A 13939-nucleotide genomic window follows, 5' to 3' on the forward strand; every position below is an offset into this window, starting at 1 on the left:
ATTTAACTTACTTCAGTCTCATAGATATGAATTATGTAAGAACGAATCAAACAAGTTTGCCTGGAGAAAGGCCATAGCTCTAACTAATGTGCTAAGCCTTTCTGGTATGTTTTAGATTAAACAATGATTAAATAAAATTGAAAGTCTTTTAAATGCAATTGGGAATGGTATCGTAGAATTACACCTGTATTCCATTTCTACTATAATCAGACATTTAAAATTGTATACCTTGATAAGTCACTGGCGTGACCCGCAAAATTGTAAATAATGAAAGTAGATCCTTGCAATGAGCGTTTATTATGAAGCGCTTTACTTTCATTCTCTCACCTAAAACTCTCAGAAGAGGCTGGAGCACAGAAGGGTATGTGCCACACCCTTAACCGTAGTGCTTCCCACCTTGCTCTTCATCTTGTCAATTAGATAAAAGAACAGTCAAAAATATGTTTGAGGATCTTTGTTTTTTGTTCTTTCCTGAATGAATGTCAATAATAGGAGGAAAAATATCTAAAATACATATGAGGGAAAAAAAAGATTATTTTCAAAAACAAAACCCTCTAGCTTTTAAGTAATTCATCACAGAGATAAAGCAATACAGTTTCATGCCTCATAACAATTTAATAAATATTACTAAAATATGGCAACTGCTACCATGACTCATTAGCAAGCTGTTTGTGTAATATAAAGTTATCCAGAATTGTTTGGGGGAGTTGGTATGTTAATGTAATACACAAAGTAATCTCTGAAGAAAGTCAGGAACATATGGTCTCTGCTCATCAGCTAACCCCCAGGGATTGCACCAGAATCTCTTTTCTTATAGCTCCATGACATTGAGAGGAGAGATGGGAAGAAGATAGGGGAAAAAAGAGCAGTGGGAAGAGAAACATTGATTACTCAAACCATCAAATTGTACTTGGAAGGATAAATCAAGAATCACAAAGTTAACATCTTCAAGGAATCTGTTAAAATACAAGTGGAACATTGCAGCATTGGAAGTTTTCAGAATATATGTTCTGAATCTTGGCACACAGTTAATCCTTTCAGCAACCACGATAAAATGCTGCATATAGCATGCCACTGGCCAACATAAATGAGCTGGACGCCATCTATCAAAATCAACATTCCTTTGAACATATTTTCAATGTTTTAAATTCCAAAGTTTACGTACATATTAGACCATCTCTCTCTTAAAAGGAATATGATATATTTTCTGATTTAAAGAGGCCTATCTTGTCCCAATTAAATGTGTTTGAATAGAAAACTGTAGTGTTAACAACATCTGTCAGCGATCATTTACGTATAAGTAGAAGTATGTACTTTAAGGATTATGTTTACTTAATAATCATCCCTGCTTCCTGGAATTGGGAGATCAGAAACTTTTTTTATTTACCCAATGATATGATATAACCACTAAATTTTGAATAACTCTATCATTGCAGGATAAGGCCTGGCTGTTAGTTGGAACAATAAAATGATTGGTCAGTACTTTACATTCTGGAGCATCTTTTTAATGGAAGAATTATCTCAAGAGTGCATTTTTAAGACAGTTCAGTAGGGCTCTTGTGAATGCATTGTTTTTGTTTAGTTGGAAAACTTTTAAATGAGGTATTATTTTATCACTTTTACATTTGCGTTCTTTTGTTTTAATTTGCTCTAAAATCCTTTCAGTTTCACGTTTTATCCTAAGTCTAGGTAAGATGCAGCCCCAAACCTTCCCCCAGGCAAAGCCAACCTTGGGTTATTTAAAGAGTGGCTTTATGACAATTTCATAAGTAAATGTAGTTAATGAAAAAAAGCAAGGATATATACTTAAAATAAATAAATATAATAAGTAATTCTTTCACTTAAGATTTGGATTACTTCAAGAAGGAGTGGGATTAGGATATAACTATATTAATATTGATATTGGTATATATTTTATATACATATAAAGAAGATTTTCCTGAGAAAATAGAGAAGTAACAGGGAGAAAACTGAAATATGACTATAACATATCCAGACAAGAGGCTTTGTATAGAGGAAAAGAGAGCACTAAATTTGCCAAATATAAAGATTTTATAGATAGAGTTAATATTAGTTTTATTTAGGCATCTGAGGCTTGGTCAGACTCTTCTCAATGAGTCTATTTTAAGGTGAAGTTATTAAAGCCTGGCTCCCATTTCACGGAAATTATCTGAAGTTGTTTTGTGTGGAAACAGCCTGCCTCATGTGATTGTACTCTGAAGCACTCCAGCTAGAAGGCGGCTCTGTGACTTGAAATTTAAATATACAACAAATTCAGTCAGGTGCCAGGGTGCCTGCCTGCTGCCGGCCATATTGGAAGAGGGGAGAAGTGAAGGGCGGGGGGTTGAATGGAGATTGGGATGTGTGAAAGGGAAGACTTAAACTTTGGGGCTGGAAGAGCACAGGGTGCTGCAAGAAACATTGTGTCAAGCTGAATAATTCATGGTGCAGTACTAATTTTGACTCTGGAGAAAATTGCCTTCTCGCTGTGCCAACAGCTAGGCAGTGAGACCAAAAATCAAAGAGGAAGCTAAATGGAAGGGGAGAAAACATCCTGAATCAACACAATATCAAATTGACAACCTGTTTAAGGTTGCAAGTATTGTCAAAACACATGAATACACGTTTTAAACCTTACCTACAATTGAGCATTCAGATTTATGCACATACTGATTTGTATGCGATAATAGGTAAATATTTTATAATTATCTTCCAAAATAACTCCTTGATATTAATGCAGAGACTTCCAGTAAGGAAATAAGCATTTGTGTTGTTCATTGGTACTTGGTAAAAACAAACTGCATGTCTTGGTATAGTGTAACGGATCCATCATCATTTTCTACGTACACAGTCATATGAGTGCCAGAAATGACCTTTTGAGTTAATTAGCAAAGCTGACATAAATATGGAACTTGATAAATGTTAATATTTATTGGATTTCTAAAATCCAGATGGTCTTCCTTCCAGTTTCCTGAGTAGGTGGAATTAGATAAGAGTACTTCTAAAATACTACCTTAGGCTTCCTATCTATCACCTGTTCACTTAATTCTTTTCTTTAATGATTAGAATGAATTACGAATATTTCTAAAAGCAAACCACTGATTCAAGTTTAAGCCATTAACCAGGGTTTAAACTAGAGGACTTTTTGCTCAAATATAGCAGCATTTAGAAATTTGGTCCTTCATTTCCTTTTCTTTAAAGAGTTCTTTAAGGAGTTCAAACAGCTTCTCAGAGGTAAATGCAGGATTAGATAATGAAGATATTTGAGGTGAAGACTTTCTCATTTTGTTTGTTTTGTTTTCTAAGGAAAAGCCACATTTGACTCCGGGTTGTAGAAAGGCATCCTTGGCAGAAAAATGCCATCCCATGAGTGTCTGAATGAGAGTGTGCATCCTGCCTGCTCACAGGTAGCCAAGCGAGTCTTCTGGGACAGAGCAGGGTTTCTAAAAATCACCTCTGGCAAAGATGAGGGCTTTTCCTTAGTGGTTTGCACTGTTGTATAGGGCTGATGAGACACCATTCTTTAAGACTGGCTGGAAATAATAGTTACTTAAAACTAGGAGACCTGGGGCTTCCCTGGCGGCACAGTGGTTGAGAGTCCACCTGCCGATGCAGGAGACACGGGTTCGTGCCCCGGTCCGGGAAGATCCCACGTGCCGCGGAGCGGCTGGGCCCGTTGAGCCGTGGCCGCTGAGCCTGCGCGTCGGGAGCCTGTGCTTCGCAACGGGAGAGGCCACAACAGTGAGAGGCCCGCGTACCGCAAAAAAAGAAAAAAAACAAAAAAAAACTAGGAGACCATCAGCAAGCTAGTGTAAAATTCAGTTGAGTGTGCATAGCCTTCCAGAATGCGTTTAGCTATTGCTGTGGCACCTACTATGACATAGTATTTGATTTGTCTTACTTAATATAGATTTTGGAGACAGGACAGGAGGCTGGCAGCACAGAGCGTATTTTGGAGGTGCCGTTAACATACCTCTTCCTCTGAAATGCAGTGCCCTGTGCCCCTTTAGCAAGGACCTAAGGCGACAGAGTGCTGAGTTTGTCAGGATGCTTGCTGTCTACTTTTTAGGTCCCTGCAACGGCAAGATCACCGTGTGGATCATCATACAGGAGGGGGCTGTGGAGACAGAAGACATGGGTTCTCTTTTAGGTCCTCCACTTACTGGTTCTTCACTCTTGGGCAAGTCCCTTCAATTTGCTTGGTTTTCATTTCCTCATATGTAAAATGATCATTTTCCTATTAGTTGGAACCATATGAAATTGCTGATATATAACTGACCTAGGAAAACAGCACTTTCTTATGGTTCAAACTAATAAGTCCTTCCGAGACTTGTTCTAAGGATCAAATGAAAAGCACCTTGTACGCAAGCACACAAATGCAAATTGCATACTTGTCCTGCTAGAGTCAACATTTTGTGGAGACTCAGTGAGATAGTATCTGAAAAGCAATAATAGCATTCAGTAAGCATCAGCTCCCTTCATTGTGATTCCAAGCCCTTTAATTCAAGCACTTTAAAAATTTCAGCCACTGTCTTAAACTTAACACTTTTATAGTGTTTTCCAACTTAGAAACTGCTTTCACATAAATTAGCTTATTTGCTTTTTATAACAACTCAGTGATAAGGAGATGGATTTTCTAGAGAAGTTGTGACTTGAGCGGGTTATCCAGGAAGGTAGAGGGATCTTGCACGTTGCTGTTTACAGTATATGGCCATAGCCACATACTCATGTCCCAGAATTAGTAAAACACTCAGCCCGGGAAGCAAAACATGTCAGTGAAAGGCATGTCACTTTCCCATCTGCAGTCAGAAACAATTAGATCAGTGATCTTAAAATATTTTGATCAGAAACTAACACAACGTTGTAAAGCAACTGTACTCCAATAAAAATTAATTAAAAAAGAATTTTGATCACACAACCTAAATGTAACAATGTTAGGAGTAGGAAACATTAATTCATGTGTGATTATCTCTGAATTGTCTGTGCATGACAGAAGTTAACACCTTGTGAACATTATAAAATATACATAAACATCAACATTTTTAAAGAAAAGATTTAGAAATGAATGTATTACAAAGTTCTAATATTTTCTCCCTGTATCCCAAAGGACTGCACAATTACAGCTGCTTAAATAGCAATACTGGTGGATTTGTATGAGTTCCACGACTCCCAGGCCCTGCTGAAGGCCCCAAAGACAGGGAAAGCTTTGGGATTTGTACTCAGGTCAGAATGGTTTCTGAACTTAGTGCAGCTAGAACCCGAACACGTGACTCACAAGCGAGGGAGCAGGTGTGGGGGTGCTGGCAGCCTTCCTTGGAATCAAAGGTCTTATCACCCACACTCTAATTTTGGGCAAGGTGCAAGCTCCCTCAACCTCAGTTTCCTAAACATGGGTTTATTTTGGGATAAGAAAATAATGAAATATTGTGGGGAAAGTACTTTCCAGTCTATATTATAAAATATAAGGCATTCTCAGTGTGCTTATTTTTGTTTTCTGTACCAGCATTTTGGGTAATGTAGGCAACACAGTAGAGATTTGTTGAATGAATGAATGAGAAAAGAAATTAATTAATTGGAAGAACACATTATCTTGCTATGTCACTAAAGATGTTTCCAGAAACGGAAAACATATGAAAATATATTGTCAGAGCAAGGTTTCTTGGGCTTTGTTCGTTGGCTTAATTTCAAATAATGAGAATAGTGCTCGCTTCGGCAGCACATATACTAAAATTGGAACGATACAGAGAAGATTAGCATGGCCCCTGCGCAAGGATGACACGCAAATTCGTGAAGCGTTCCATATTTTAAAAAAAAAAATAATAATGAGAATAATGGAGATAAATGACTCCAGAATTGGTTAATTTAATAGCTCAAAGACATTGGTAAGGACCCACTGAGTTTTTTGAACAGTGACTCTCTTTGGCTGGATTTACTCAATTTCCAAGATGCTGCCACAGTTCTAAGCAGCTAGGAAGATGGCAGTGTCCATAGGCTCAGTGGCTGTTTTTATGCCACAGGCTCATTCTTTCAGGACAAGAGAAATGATACTGATAGGATTTCTTTGGCTTAATAGAGGTTCAACCTTAGGGCTGGAGAAAGGGTCAAGCCTCCCTTAAACCAAAGGAATTTTATGACCAAGAAGGAGAAGCAGCTCTGGCCATCGATTGGGTCATCAGCCAACAACATTGCTCCACTAGCCTGTCCATGGCTTGTTGCTTACCCTTGCAGGCAGCCCACTGTCTGTCCTGGGGTGTGCGACCACCCAATGTGTGAGTAAGGCAGGTATCTGATTGTATTCTATCATGCTTTTTTATTTTCATTTTTGAAAAAGAGCTTTATTTCACAGTGACTTCTTCACAAGTTTCTTCAGATACTAATAGAAATAGGGAAGTAAAAATGCACGGTTTCTGTTTCCTCCAGCTAGGGTGTCACTCTGTTTCTCATTCTTCTTACTAAAGTTTGTGGATTCTTGCTCATGACCCCCCTCCATGGCAAATATCAGTTAAGCACTTATATCTAGGGAAGCCCTCCTTTATTAATGTGACGTTAATTAAGAATGTGTGCGTCTCCAACACTTACCATTACAGTGAGAAGAAATTAATTTTTTCAAGTCCAGTGAAATTTCATTAAGTGAAAAGCTTTTAACTCTTATAATAATACATGTGAAGAATTATGAGAAATAATTGGCTGTATTTGTGGAACAGATGCATTTAATAATAGGTCAGCTGAGCAAAATGACTGTAAATCAAATTTGAATGCAGGATTTCTTAGGTGATAACAAATGGGAAAATATGGCTTATTGGTAATATTTTGACTTTAGATCATTTAAAATACTCAGGACTCATTCTTCTAGTTTCATTTCACCTCTTGCTTTTTTTTTTTCATCATTCTTTTAAACTTAATATGTTAGAGGTCTCGCTTCCAGCTATTCTTTGTTCATCTCCAATTCAAAATCTATTTCTATTTTATCAGTAATCATCAGTGCTACTACCATGATTAATATGAGTATGTCTGTGTGTATGGATTGGTGTGTGTCACGTGAACTTTAAGACAATTTTATGCAGAATCATCTTCTGTTACTACTTTTCAAGTCATTAGCATGACCAGCCAAAGTGTTCTGAATAAATTACGTAGTTCATGGCTGAAGCAAGCATCTGTTTTTCAACAATTTGTTTTCATACACCTCAACTTATGCCAGACAGACAGACTTCTAGTTACGCCATCTGACATATATGGTACTTTGAAGCTTTGTACTTAAACATTTTAAAAAGTGTGGTATTTCTAATATTCTGTGGACCTAATTTTTTCAGGCAGTATGTCTTTTTTTTTTTTTTTTTTTGCGGTACGCGGGCCTCTCACTGTTGTGGCCTCTCCCGTTGTGGAGCACAGGCTCCGGACGCGCAGGCTCAGCGGCCATGGCTCACGGGCCCAGCTGCTCTGCGGCATGCGGGATCTTCCCGGACCGGGGCACGAACCCGTATCCCCTGCATCGGCAGGCGGACTCTCAACCGCTGCGCCACCAGGGAAGCCCCAGGCAGTATGTCTTTGTAGTTTTAAGAACTTTGGTAATTTATCTAGATTTGGTGCTTTGTAAACAATTAAAATAATACTTAATCACTTACAGAAAATATGCCACTTCCTTACTGCAAACCATCTGACTTCGTGTATGGTTTGTAAGGAAAATCCTTGGGTATTTCTGTGTATTTTATGTTTCCTTCACAAGGCCAGATGATTTCCTTCAGAACCAAGGAAAAGAAGCACTTAGAAAGTGTTGAAAATTAATTATCTTATAATTTGATATCTACTCTGGTGCATAGTCTGAAATATCAGCGGTGGTTTACAGAAAAGTCTTTCACATATTTTTAACACCGTATCTTTCTAAATGTTTTAACCAGCATTATTGCTTTTTTGTACTCAAAAGTTGTGTTTCAGCTTAATGATTACAGGTACAGAGAGTGACATGCTTTTCTTCCCTAGAAAATTACTGAAAAACTAGATGTCAGAAATCAGATTTTCTAATCTTCGTCCAGTCTACCGTTTAGCATAAAAAGGATTCTCATATTGTGTTTCTGCAGACCCCCTATACTGAGCAAACCTAGGCAAAGCAATTCTGCTGCTGATCTTGAATTAAGATAGTCTTTTCACAATTCAAAGAAAGAAATTAATAGACATGATTTTTTCAATTAAAGTTATTCTTTATTCAATTTATTTCCTGAAATTGTTCATCTTCCAGGAAGGCCTAGGATGAGCTAAAAATAGAACTTGGAAACAGCAGCTTCCACTCCATTTGACAGGGTTTTGGTGAGAGTGTCTCCAGGGGTGGTGAGCTTTGTCACATGTGTCATGTGGCCACATTTCTGGTGGCTCCTAATGTGGTTAAGACCACGGACTCTGCATCCTGACTATTTGGGCTCCATCACTCTTAGCCAAATCCTAGCTCAGATGTTCTAAAGTGTCATTCCGGGACCAGCAGCATCAGGATCACCTGGGAACTTGTTACAAATGCAAATTCTCAGGCCGCACTCCAGACCTACTAAATTAAATCCTCTATGGGTGGGGCCCAGAATCTACATTTTCACATGCTCTCCAGGTGATTCTGATGTTGCCTAAAGCCTAAGAACCACTGTCCTAGATCCAGCAGTGGACAAATTGCTTAATATCTTCGTGCTTCACTTTTCCCAGTTGTAAGTGTGGATAATAATAATGTTTATCTCACAGGGTTATTGTGATGATTAAAGAAAATCGTTTAGCGATTTCTGCAAAAGTGCCTGGCATATAGTGAGTAATCTCTAAACACACAGATACATGGCTTCTATGTGCTCCAACATTTGAGCACATTTGAAAACCAGTGTCTAATATGACATTTCTTTCTTCAGTCAGTCACTGCAGAACTAAGGTTGCAAATTCTTGACACTAATGCATATTTTAGAAAGTGAAAGGTTATTAAAATTTCATTTCATAATGTCTTTCATTAGCTTTATATTCCTTAAAGTGCCTATCTTATTTTACCTTCTAAATGAAATTCATTTTTCTTTCAGTACAAATTCATTTTTTTCCCTTGGCTCTCATCCTCATTTCTTACTTTTTTCATTTTCTTTTTGGTCTGGATATTTTCTTGAACATCTTTTCAGTATTCTAATAATGCATATCAAATATGCAAAGAAAATATACTTTTGGAAAGATTGATCAGCTAAAATTAATGAATATGAATGAGTATCCTGTGTTTAACATATAAGTAAGATACCACCTTTTCTCTGTCACACAAATGGGAAGGTAAATATAATGTGGTCATTAATAGTAATGAAATAATGCCATTTTGTATAAGCATTTAGATTATGTCATACATTTTAAGGAGGTAAAATTATATTAGGAGTCTTGCTGGTATACACATTTTCCTAATTTATTCTTTTTACCAACTGCGTGAAAATTCACTGAAAAAATTCAGTCTGGAGTTGGAATAGGGAGCTAATGTTTAAGTTTGTTTGTTATCCATGAAGCAGAATTTTATTACGTTAGATATATTGGCAGGGAGATTTGGGATTCAGTTCAGTTCAGTCATTGAGAACACACTCTGCTTCACACTGTGGAAAATATGGCATCTCCAGCGTCCTCCGTTCCTAAGGAGGCTTTCATCTGTGGACTCAGCACCATCCTGTGCTATCCTCATTCAAGTCACTCCATAATCTGGCACACCTAGCCTCTGTATGTGGCTCTCACATTTTCTCTGCCTGACTTCTTTGCTGTGATTGGTGTTTTCCTGATTTTCTCATGTGTCTTTCTTCTTGTGCATCTTTACATATGCTCTCTTCTTTACCTAGAAAGCCATCTTCTAGTTTTTTATGTCACTCCCATGGTCTCGTCTATTTTTGGATTTTAATCTGAGTTTAATAAAAATGTTTCCTGAAGCTTTGTCTTGTGGACACTAGGATTAGAAATAAAGGGCTAGAAATGGGGGTCTACATGATTTATGGGCTGATTGCATCTAGGGAAGTGAGGATTTAGACTTGCATTGCAAAGAATGCCCAAGAAAAGAACCCAGTCTATAAAGCACTTAAAACAAAACAAAACAAAACAAAAAACTATTCAGCTTGAGTATCTGAGTTTTCCCATTGTTAAGATTCTTTCTCTAAGGGCTTCTTGAAATGATCATAGAAGTATTTGACATTGTGAGAAAAACTTATAAATTGTCCTGCACACATATTAATGAAATGTGCTACATCAAAGGACATCTAATTTTGAACAATCAGTAACAAATATGTCCTTAGTAGAATTATGGTAATATAGACACAGGTTTCTTAACCTCAACACTATTAAAATTTGGGGTTGGATAATTCTTTGTTGGAGCATGGGGCCACCCTGCCTATGGTAGGCAGCATCCCTGGCCTCTACATACTAGATGCCAGTAGCAACATGCCCCTCCTCTCCATCAAACGGTGATAATCAAAAATGTCTGCAGTGTCAAATGTCTCCTGGGAGGCAAAATCATCCTGACTTGAGATTCACTTCTCCAGACTGTAAACAATTTTTGGTAAAGAAATTAAATTCTTGAACTATTATTCTACATATTTACTTATACAACTGTGAAAGATGGATCCATTTTAATATGTTCTTGCAAACTGACTCTACACAAACATCCATTAAACTTCAGCAATTTTGACCCTTTTTTGCGGTACGCGGGCCTCTCACTGTTGTGGCCTCTCCCGTTGCGGAGCACAGGCTCCGGACGCGCGGGCTCAGTGGCCATGGCTCACGGGCCCAGCTGCTCCGCGGCATGTGGGATCTTCCCGGACCGGGGCACGAACCCGTGTCCCCTGCATCGGCAGGTGGACTCTCAACCACTGCGCCACCAGGGAGGCCCCTGACCCAATTTTGTATTCTGTTCCAAATGATTACTTCTTGGGCTCTCTGTATATAAATTTATTAATTCTGTTTCCTTAAATTTTCTAGATGCTTTTATCTAGCATAAATAGTTTACCATAGGAAATTAGTTCTAGAACCTCAATTGTTTTGATATTAATGGGTACACAAGATTCTAATGAATTAAAATGGCTTACTTTTAATGGTATCACACGAATAAAAATCTCTTCCTTACCAAACTTCACCTCAATGCTGTGGATTTAAAGAAAGAAGGGAACAATATTGTATCACGATACTGGGAGGAAAAATTAGAAATACAACAATAAGATACACACACACAAACACATACACAAATTTAACTCAAAAGGATTATAAATTAAATAGAATAATATATAAATGCATAAAGATCATAACAAAAAATTCACAATGAACAAAGACAACAGAACACATGCAGAGAAAAAAATAGAAAAACAACAAAGAAGACATACAAGTTGAAATGAGATAATCATTTTACTGTTAAAATAGGAGAAAAAGACAAGAGTGGGAAGACCTTATGATTCTTCATTCACATGGGCGTGCACATGTTTTCTGGTATTATTGAATATATGTACCCAAACCTGCTGAACACCTTTGAATAGTCTTTGCTTGCTTAGGATATAGTGACGTATACTTTATAAGGCCCTGAACTATACAGATTGTATTTTCAGGGATAAAGTAGGTGAAAAGGTTTTAAGAAGGTGAGTTTAAATCCAAGCTGCGGAATTCCAGCTGGGGGTAGAAGTGGATTTCTTATAAATGCAGATGTATATTGAATAACAGCTTCAAGAAACCTTCAAGGTCATATTTATGGTAACTAGTTAAAATCAAGGGTGTTAACGTTAAGGATCTTCTGAAGGAAGAAGATTCAGAAGATCTTCCTTGAGTTGGGGGGAATAGCTGAGGCTGGGAGTTGAGGAGAGTATGTAGGGCTTTTATTAGAAATATGCTTCCTTATCTTAAAAAGAAAAAAACTGGGCTTCCCTGGTGGCGCAGTGCTTGAGAGTCCGCCTGCCGATGCAGGGGACACGGGTTCGTGCCCCGGTCCAGGAAGATCCCACATGCCGCGGAGCGGGTGGGCCCGTGAGCCATGGCCGCTGAGCCTGTGCGTCCGGAGCCTGTGCTCCACAACGGGAGAGGCCACAACAGTGAGAGGCCCGCGTACCGCAAAAAAAAAAAAAGAAAAGAACTCCTAAATATCACACCTGTTTCTCAATATCACATGCTTGATATATGCCATATAACCATATGTTATATTACATTTTATTTTTTTAAATTTATTTTTTGTGTATTTATTTATTTTTGGCTGCATTGCGTCTTCGTTGCTGCACTTGGGCTTTCTCTAGTTGTGGCGAGTAGGTGTTACTCTTCGTTGCGGTGCAAGGGCTTCTTGTTGCGGTGGCTTCTCCTTGCGGAGCACGGGCTCTAGTCGCATGGACTTCAGTAGTTGTGGCACATGGGCTCAGTAGTTGTGGCTCGTCGGCTCTAGAGCACAGGCTCAGTAGTTGTGGCGCACAGGCTTAGTTGCTCTGCGGCACATGGGATCTTCCTGGACCAGGGCTCGAACCTGTGTCCCCTGAATTGGCGGGCAGATTCTTTACCACTGCGCCACCAGGGAAGCCCTTTATTTTGTTTTAATGCTATTTTTTATTAGTTTCTGCTTTATAACAAAGTGAATCAGCTATACATGTACATATATCCCCATATCTCCTCCCTCTTGCGTCTCCCTCCTGTCCTCTCTATCCCACCCCTCTAGGTGGTCACAAAGCACCGAGCTGATCTCCCTGTGCTATGTGGCTGCTTCCCACTAGCTATCTGTTTTACATTTGGTAATGTATATATGTCTCACTTTGTCCCAGTTTACCCTTCCCCCTCCCCGTGTCCTCAAGTCCATTCTCTATGTCTGCGTCTTTTTAATACTATTTTTAAATTATAACTTTTCAAGATCTTTAGGAACACATTTAATCCATGTCTTTTCATAAATTGTAGTTTAAAAATATTTAAAACTCACATAGGGAAGAAGCCCAAAGTAGAATTTTTGCTCTGGTGCTTCTGCTTCCTTCTCTGTCCTGCACACATGGTGGGGGTGATGAAATACTGGAACAGTACGAAGGGAAGACATTTTCACTTTGCAACATCTTTAATATTTATAAAATGATTAGAGCTCTTGATTATGGAATAGACTTGATTTGGAACTCAGGGGTTTTTCTAGGCATATATTTTAACTTGAAATATACTTATTTCCAAAAAAAAAAAAAATTGGCAAGACCGAGGAAGAAAAAAATTAGGTCATGAAACATAAAAGTCGAAAGCATTCCTTCCAACCTTGTGTTTTATATATTCTCTCAAATTTTGCTTTCTTCTTCTTTATATCTCAACATCTTTCAAATAGTGTCAACAACGTACAGCTTTCCAGTCCCCCTAAAATGCAAATTTTTGATACCAGAATCTAAATGCCTTCAACTGGTTCTTCTGCCCATGCAAATTAGGACTCTCCAAAACCTGCCAGGACCCAATTCCTTAATTTTAGATACAAACAGATAGGAATTGGGAGATAATTCTGCATGAGGCTCATCAGGGCAGAAGAAACTCAAACTAACCAACAGGGGTAAAGACACAGAGAAATTTAAGCAGGGTTTATACTGAAAACACGAGTATGTAACAAATACAGAAGAAACAAAAGTAGATGAAAATAACGGAAATGAATCAATGTATATGCTAGGGAATCTCTGATTAACCAAACTCTGGGCTTCTGATGGATGACCTTAAAATTAGATTAAGTGTCAGATTAATGAGTTAACATTGCATGTCATGCCATTTAGCCCAATACATTTTATGGCAAGTGATACGTTTTACTTTTATCAATATATGACTAATTGCTTTCCTTTGTCTTAAATTTTTGTCTATACTTTGAAAATATCTGAAGAGATAGTGGAAAACAGACAGAGTCCTCCTTCATGGAGCTTATAACATAGTTTGAGTGACAGAATGGAACAATTTCTTAAATCAGTAATTAATATTAATTATGATAAGAACTGAGAAGTGG

At 38.1% G+C, this 13939-nt stretch overlaps 1 protein-coding gene and 1 non-coding gene across 7 annotated transcripts in view; both read left to right on the forward strand.

Annotated features, from left to right (window-relative positions):
* Positions 1–13939, forward strand: part of NRG3 (neuregulin 3) — a 1061953-nt gene that overhangs the window by 343777 nt on the left and 704237 nt on the right. The window lies entirely within an intron of this gene.
* Positions 5701–5807, forward strand: LOC116742077. The gene has a single exon (XR_004346349.1). It is a non-coding gene; the product is annotated as a U6 spliceosomal RNA (small nuclear RNA).

Source organism: Phocoena sinus, chromosome 16 (genome assembly GCF_008692025.1).
Source record: "Phocoena sinus isolate mPhoSin1 chromosome 16, mPhoSin1.pri, whole genome shotgun sequence".
In the NCBI taxonomy this organism is placed as follows: domain Eukaryota; kingdom Metazoa; phylum Chordata; class Mammalia; order Artiodactyla; family Phocoenidae; genus Phocoena; species Phocoena sinus.